The sequence below is a fragment of the Prionailurus bengalensis genome, chromosome C1 (genome assembly GCF_016509475.1).
Source record: "Prionailurus bengalensis isolate Pbe53 chromosome C1, Fcat_Pben_1.1_paternal_pri, whole genome shotgun sequence".
Classification (NCBI taxonomy): domain Eukaryota; kingdom Metazoa; phylum Chordata; class Mammalia; order Carnivora; family Felidae; genus Prionailurus; species Prionailurus bengalensis.
In genome coordinates, this window is record NC_057345.1 from 153,021,895 (window position 1) to 153,030,490 (window position 8,596).

At 37.0% G+C, this 8,596-nt stretch overlaps 1 pseudogene; it reads left to right on the forward strand.

Annotated features, from left to right (window-relative positions):
• The first annotated feature begins 1,451 nt into the window (after positions 1-1,451).
• Positions 1,452-2,360, forward strand: LOC122479487 (annotated as a pseudogene).
• The last annotated feature ends 6,236 nt before the right edge of the window (positions 2,361-8,596 follow it).

Consider the following 8,596-nt stretch of genomic DNA (forward strand, 5'->3'; position numbering starts at 1 on the left):
TGGAGCTGAATAAGATGATAGCCTAGAAATTCCAAAAAATGCAGACAAAAAAACAAAACAAAACAAAACACAAAAGTGTCTTTTCTCTGTCCGAGAGACCAGGAACAGTCAATCTAGCAAGACCAAAAACTTTTAGACAATAATCAATCTACTACAATAAAAAATAAAGAAAAAACCATGGCCACAGCCCAACCAGAGCAGCACAGGCTGAGTGGCAAAGCTAGATTTCCATTCTTATGAGGCTGTCATTATTCCTGAGGTGGTGTTGAAGAAGGTCAAGTAAGGAGTTAGGATTTTGATTCCCATCAGCTAGTAATGAATCCCCTGCCCTCAGAGTTAATGAAACCCATACAGCCTAGATCCCACACCAGCCAGCAGTTAACAAGGAACTACTCCCCACTGGTGTCATGGCAGCCTTAGGGAAGATTCAGGACTCTTAATCAGTGGTATGAGCCTATCCCCACCACAATGTGAGTGGACTCCACATGGGGAGCTCGGATTTGAAAGTTCATCAAAAAGTAACAAAGCCTTCACTCCCATAGTTGTTAACAAAGGCCAAGTGGGCAACTTGAATTTCTATTTCCATCTAGAATCCCCACTCCTTCCTTATGAAGCAGTGTCAGAAAAAGTTAACTAAACCAGAATTTTAAATAATACCCGAAGTCTCAGAACATAACATAAAAATGTCCAGATTTCAACTGAAAATCACTCCTCATACTGAGAACCAGGGAGATCCCACACTGAATACAACATAAATAAATATAAAAAAGACAATTAATGGACACCCAGACCAAAATCACAAAAATGTTAGAATTATCTGACATAATGAAACCTGGATGGTGAGTGGAAAGAAAAAACAATCTCAAAAGGTACATACTGTATGATTCCATTTATATAACATTCTTGAAAATACAGTTATGGGAATGGAGAACAGGTCTATGGTTGACAGGGGTTAAGAAGAGGGTGGGGCAGGAGAGAAGTGGGTATGGCTAACATATGGCAACGTGAGGGATTCTCGTGATGAATGTGTTCCGAATCAGTTGAAGGCGTTAAGACAAAAACTGAGGTTTCCTGGAGAAACAGGAATTCTGCCACAAGATTTTCACATAAGAATCCTCCATGAATTTCCAGTTGCTGGTCCTTACTACAGATTTTAGATTCAAGGCTACATCAACTCCTGTCTGAGCATCCAGATTGCCTACTAGTCAGCCCTCTCCATCACATAAGCCAATTCCTCAGAATAAATCTTTTAATACATACATCCTATTAGTTCTGTTTCTTGAGTTCTTATTATGTATCTAATAAGATAATAGTGGTGATACAAAGAGATCATAAAAAGTACTCAATAAGCCAAAGACGGCAGGGAATGAAGCAAAAAGAACAAAGAACACATAGCTCAGGGATCATACCTCCTAGGTTCCCCAGCAAAGGTTCATGTGGAGTTTGTGGGCATGAGGCAGGCAAGGCTGCTGGCCTCCTGGGGCTGCTCCCTGACTCTGGCAACCACTGCTGCAGGGGGACTGGTGACCCTCAGGCCCAGCAGCTGCTCAGCCTGTGGCTTTGGGGGTCATGGATTTGGTGCCCCACCCTCTACAACCCTACCTGCTCTTCATGCTCTTGGACAAACCCATTGGAATCTGCTCCCGAATCTGCCATGTATCTGGAGCACAGACTTGGCCTCTGAACTGGGTTGTTTTTCAGATTCATACATGCTCTTTGGCATTGGAACTTCTCTGATGCATGGAGTAGGCTGTACTATTCACGACATCGGGGACAGTGACTACAATAAAAAGCATAGATCAGGGAGCAGCATCCCTACTTCTCATTATCTCCTACTCGCCAATAAAATGAATTACATACATCATAAAAAGAATTACATACCGCCCCAAGAATTAGCCTTGGGGATCGTTACTTGGATGGTCTACTTTCAAGGGCTCCTGTGATCCAACTGTTTACCTGCATCTTTATTTTCTGAAATTATATGGCCAGTAAAATGTGATACTATCTATGCTCATCAGGACAAAAGAGATGATGTTCTAACTGGTCTGAAGTCCATGGTGCTGTGGCTCTGTAGAAACACCAAGCAGTGGCTCAAGGGCTTTAGTGTCAGGATACTGGAGGCACTGTGACTAGTGGGGCCTGGCCAGTACCAGATCACTTGCTATGACCCCCCTCTGGCCATAGGAGACAATCAGCCTCATCAGATTCACTCTAGACATCCACAAACCTGAGGGCGGTGGAAATAAACTTACCTCCAACAAAGTAATAGGACTAATAGTTTTTTAAGGACTGTCCCTGGGAATTTGTAGAAAGAAAAGAAGACAGACAAAACAAAGAAAAATATAAATAGAAGAATGTAAAATTGGCAAATGAAGTTTACCTAAGAATTTTTTTATTTTTTTAATATTTTTATTTATTTTTTTGAGAGAGAGAGAGAGAGAAAGAGACAGAGTGTGAGCGAGGGAGAGGCAAAGAGAGAGAGAGAGAGACACAGAATCCGAAGCAGGCTCCAGGGTCCGAGCCGTCAGCACAGAGCCCGATGCAGGGCTTGAACTCACAAGCTGTGAGATCATGACCTGAGCCGAAGTCAGACACTTAACTGACTGGGCCACCCAGGCGCCCCTACCTAGGAATTGTAAAAACAAATTATAAAACACTCTCAGGTCTTTCTAGCACATGTTTAGATTTGATTAAACTGTCTGTTGCAATATATTAAAAAAATTAAGAATCAGAAGATGAAGATTTAGAGCATTTTACCTGGATTTTAGTCCAACTATTTACTAGCAAAACTCCTTCCCTATCACAGAAACCAGGGAGTTTTCAGGATTTGATATGACCTTGAGAATTTAAGCTGATGTATTCTTCTGTTCATTATAATTCTCCTCTGAAATAATGGGGGTTGTATATGTTTTGGCATGTTAGGGAAAAAAATGTGTATTAGAATACATATGTAAATGAATGTCTCTCTAGAAAAAATGGGCTTTCTTTTTAAGGAAAAAATAAAAGCGGCTATGGAAAACTAAGGTTTATTGTTTTTAATTGCAACTTTTATTCACTGTCAAAAACTAATTCAGGAAACTATTCTATACTATATATAGAATTTAAATAAGAAAAAAATTATTTTACCTACTATAAGAAAAAAACACATGACAAAACAGAAAACAAAGAGCAAGATTATAAATTTAAATGCAAGTATATTGATAATTACCTCAATTGCATATGGCATAAGTGTTCCAGTTGTAAAGTAGAGCAGAGTAAGACTCACTTTATGTTGTGTATAACAAATCTACTTTAAATACAAAGATACGTTAAAAGTAAAAGGACAAAAGTGACATATCATGTAAGCACAAATCAAAACAAAGTTGGAATGGCTATAGGAATTATTATATCATGTTTATTTCAGAGAAAAGAATATTATAAACGGTGAATAGCAATGCTTTATAATGTTAAAGGGTCAATTCGTAATTGAATTAGATGAAGGCACTTAAAAGGTATAAACTTCCCGTTATAAATAAGTCCTGGGGATGTAATGTACAACATGATGACTAATTGTTAACAGTGCTGTGTGGTATATTTGAAAGTTGCTGAGAGTAGATCCTAAAAATTCTCATCACAAGGAAAATGTTTTCTTTTTAATTTTTTCTTTTGAGAGAGAGAGCGAGAAAGAGAGAGAGAGCATGAGAAGAGGAAAGGCAGAGAGAGAGGGAGACAGGACCCTAAACAGGCTCTGCACTGACAACAGACAAACCAATGTGGGGCGTAAACACACAAACCATTAGATCATGAGGTGAGCCAAAGATGGACACTTAACCATTTGAGCCACCCAGGTACCCATGTTTTGTCTCGTTTTGTATCTATAGGACATGATGAATGTTAAGTAAACCCTTTGTGATAATCATTTCACAATGTATGCAAGTCAAGTCATTATGCTACATATGCCTTAAATTTATACATTACTGTAGGTCAATTAGATCTCAATAAAACTGGGGTAAAAGATACATTTTTCAGGAAAACATAAAATCCTAAATATATATGCATTTAATCATAGGCTTTCAAATGTATAAAGCCAAAACTGACTTCCACAATATCAAGTGCTTTATTACTTACAGGATAGTCCATAAATCTGTATTTTTCTAATCCTACACCAAATGAATGGGAATGGCTGAAGGGGGAGACACTAACAAGGTTCATATTTCTTCTAGCAATATGGATCAACCCAGTGGCTAAACCTGGGTGCACACTTGAGGAGGAAAAGTTTAGGTCAAAATAAATGGAAAGAATGTAAACTAATGACTGAGTGTAAAGGAGTTAACAAAATAATTATTCATAAAGGAACATGAAACACTGTTTTGGTATCTTGAAAAAGACTTACACAGCAAAAAAATAATTTTCTTTCTTAGTTTTGGGTCAGATGCCTGTAAGGATGATACACTTTTTTCTGCTGATTCTCCATCATTACTAAAAGAAAACACCATGACCTGGGAGATAGCATCATCCAAAATCATTATTGGAATGGCTTATGTCATACGCTTCCATAAAAGAACAGAATAGAAATCCCCATGACATCTAAAGGGAAGAACACTAATATGGTATGTATGTTGTTTGGTTCTCATTGTACAGGCTATATTTACTATTGTGACCCAAACTGGACTATATCTATGTGAATTTCTTTTCATAGGCCAAACCTCATGCACTTCACTCTATATTAAAAATGAAGATCATTGTGTAACTATAAATTTTGATGAACTGTTAAGAAAAGGTAGAAGGACAGAATGTCTTCTGCTACTTTGCTGGTGCCTCATAGTGTTTTAAAGAAACTGAAATATGAAATATGGCATTTTTATTTATAAGGTATGTTTTCCAAATACACATGGACAGTTAGCACACAGTAGGCACAACAAACATGATGGAAAAACACAACCAAATCAAAGAGACCTTTAGGGGAAATAAGAGCAGGCCTAGGGATATTTAGATAAATGGAATTTTCTTTAATTAAGAGAGTTCTTAGAGAAAAAAAGGTCCTGTAAGAACAGGTGGCTTGGGGATCATCCAAATTCCATGAAGTAGCCACAAGACTGCAAGCTGTTTGGTCTGATAATAGAGTTTTAACTAAATAGTTTTTACAAAATAGAACAAAGTTAAGACAACATGCCCATGCGTAACAGTGAGAAAAAGCTTTGTATCATCACACAAACAGGAGTTTTAAATGTATTACTTCAAACAGAGGCGAACACAAGCAATCCTGTTGACCTGGTATACAACTGCCAGAGCACAAGCAGTCCATTTATGGAAAATATATGGATCCCCTTATTAATAGAAGTTTCCAAATGAGAAGTATATTTTATATCAGTCTTCTTAACATCTCTGGCATCATCACAGATCAGAATAAGACAGCCCAATTGTACAATTGACAAACATTAAATTTTACATGAATACTCCCAAGAGATAGTTAAAAGCCTTTCTTAAGAGCCTCCTTCCATTTGAAACTCATCTTGTTTTGATTCTGTGTGATGAGGAACTTATCTTCACGCAGAATACCTAGAACTTTATATCTCACTGACCCACGCCTTTGGTTAATAATTGTACATAATATTTGGCACAGAGGAAATGGTTATTTCTGTTGGAAAGTAGCAATAAATCCTACAGTCATAATTTCTTATTTGTTTTATATATTCTTAATATTCATAATAATGTTGCAATTTGATACAATAGTCAGATGACTGGTAAAGTCAATTTGATAGATGACATAAGACTTATGAAAATACAGATAGTTGATCAAATGTCTGCTTAGGATGTGATATAATCTCAGTGGAGAATTATGGGCCTGAATAGGACTTAGATCTCATTAATAATGAATTAGTTATCTATTAAAAGCTATAATCCTAAGCTTATAATAAAGTTCAAATTGCAATGGACAAAGGTTGTAAGAAAATAGCTAAGTTGGTGCAAAAATCTGACAAAATTTTCACAGGAATTATGTGTTATTTGGTTGTTGTCTTATATCGATAATTACACTTCACTGGTATAATGTGGATTCATTTTATCTGGTTTGGATTTCTCTCATGCTTGTCTCAAGAGCTACTGACCCTTGGTGAATGCTATGGAAATTATTGAAAGATAAATAGTATTCTATAACCATGCGCTGGTGAGTTGTTTCAGAGTAGGATTTAATACCCTGAAAGCATTGTTTAGAAATACTAATTGGATTTATAATTTGCACCTGGTTTCCATAAATGGTAATGGGGCTCCAACAGTTAAGGCTAGTCACACAGCTACAGAATACGGCCTGTAAAATCAGCATACTTTAAAGACCTTCGCCATCATAGATCTTGGCTTTTCCTGGTACCAAGATGCCTCGCCTATAACCAGTTGATGATGGTATGAGACCTTAAATAATAAATTTGTTTTGCAAGTAAAAACTATTTGAGACGTATGAGCCCTTGTCACAATTGAACAATTAAGTTGATTAATGTGTAATTAACTCTTGTTTATATACTACTATCATTTTCTCAAAGATTAATAGAAAAATATAAAGATCCAAATGAATTGGAACAACACTATCAACTTTGCCAAATTGACATTTATAAACCCTATTTCATGCTGGGTGAACAAGTATTCTTTCGTAGCGTACACAGAACATTCATCGAAACAGACTATATTCTGGTTCATAAACAAATCAAAATAAATTTGAGAGGACTGAGTTCATACAAAACGTTATCTGAACACAACAGAAGTAAACTTAAAGAAAGATATCTGGAAAATTCCCAAATATTTGGAAATTAAACCATACACTTTGAAAGAACTCATAGTTAAAAGAAAAATCATAAGGCAAATTATAAACTATTTTGAATTGAATGAAAAAATCCACATAAGATATGAAGTACATAGCTAAAGCATTGCTTGCAGGGAATTTTACAGCATTGAATTAAATAATCATTAAAGGAAAGAAGAAACATTTCAAAGCAGTATTTAAGTTTTATCTTAAAAAACTAGAAAAATAAAAATCAAACTAAATCCAAAGTAACTAGAGGTAAGGAAGTACTAGTGATATGAGCAGAAGTCAATGAACTATAAAATGAAGTAGAAAACCAAAAAAAGTAGAGAAAAGCAATAAATTAAAAAGCTGGTTCTTTTAAAAATATAACAGTGGATAAAAATAAATTGAACAAAAAATACAAATCACCAATATCAGGACTGAAATTAGGGACTTTACCACACATATTAACTGATGTCTATGTCTTAATCCTCTAAACCCATGAAGATGTCACCTTATAAGGCAAAAGGGACTTTGCTGATGTTATTAAGGGTCTTTATTTTCCAGGCAAAGACAATGTAATTTCCAGAGTCCTTATAAGAGGAAGGCAGAAGATTCAGAGTGAGAGATGGCAATGTGATGACAGAAGCAGAATCAGTAAACTAGATTTGACAGGGCTCTAATTCTGGCTTAGAAGACAGAAGAAATGGCTTTGAGCAAGGAATCCAAAGAACCTCTAGAATCTGGAAAAAGTAAGGAAAGGATTCTACCTTAGACCAGAAGGTACTGGCATTGCCAACGCCTTGACTTTAGCCCAGTGACACTGACTTTGTACTTCTGACCTCCAGAACAAACTTGCTAAGCTACTAAATTTCTTTTCATATGTTACAGCACTAATAGGAAACGAACGCAGGGGCCTCTTCGACAAATGGTGCTGAATTGGATAACCATATGTAAAAAATAAACCTCCTATCTTGTCCTACACCATTATAAATATTGGATGAAAATTAATAATATACCTAAATGTAAGAGCTAAAGATCTACTTCTAGGAGGGGAAAAAAAATCTTAGGAGAAAATTAGATTAGGCAAATATTTCTTAGAATACAAAATCATGAACAACAATACCAAAGAAAAATTGGGCTTCATCAGAATTGAATTATTTTGCTCTTTAAAACACACTGTTTAAAAAAACGAAACGGCCATCCACAGATTTGTAGAAGATATTTACAAAACATATCTCATAAATAACTTGGATGTCCATACCACATATTAAGACCAACTAACTTAAAACACGTATCAACAGGCAAAATCATTTAACAGGTGCTTCACCAAAGAAGTAAGAAGTATAAATAGCAAATAATCCCAGGAAACAACGTTCAAGATCACGTGGTTGGAGAAACACACGACAAAAACATGAGGCAGCACCTCCCGGTTGTGGCAATTGATAAAACAAACCCAAAGCCACCTACGCAGGCGCACACACGCACCAACACACAAAAGTGGCAGGGCCAAGTATCAGTGACAAGGCAGAGCAACGGCAGCTCTTACACACCATTGATGGGGCTCGCCGGTTCCCAAACTGGCCCCCGTGGTACACAGCGGGCAGGAAGAGAGGGAAGAAAGAGGCAGGCCGTCCCAGATTGGAGGAGGCCGGCTGAACAAACAAGGAGCTTACTTACGAGGCTTGTGGAGGACCGCGGCAGCAAGACGAGTCGATCTCCGCGCCCGCCGCCAGAATCTTCAAAGTTTATACAGAGGCCTTAACTGGGTTGAGCAACGTATCCAATCCAGATGGTCTCAGCAACACCTTACTCTCTCAGGGATGCGTCCTTGGAACAGCT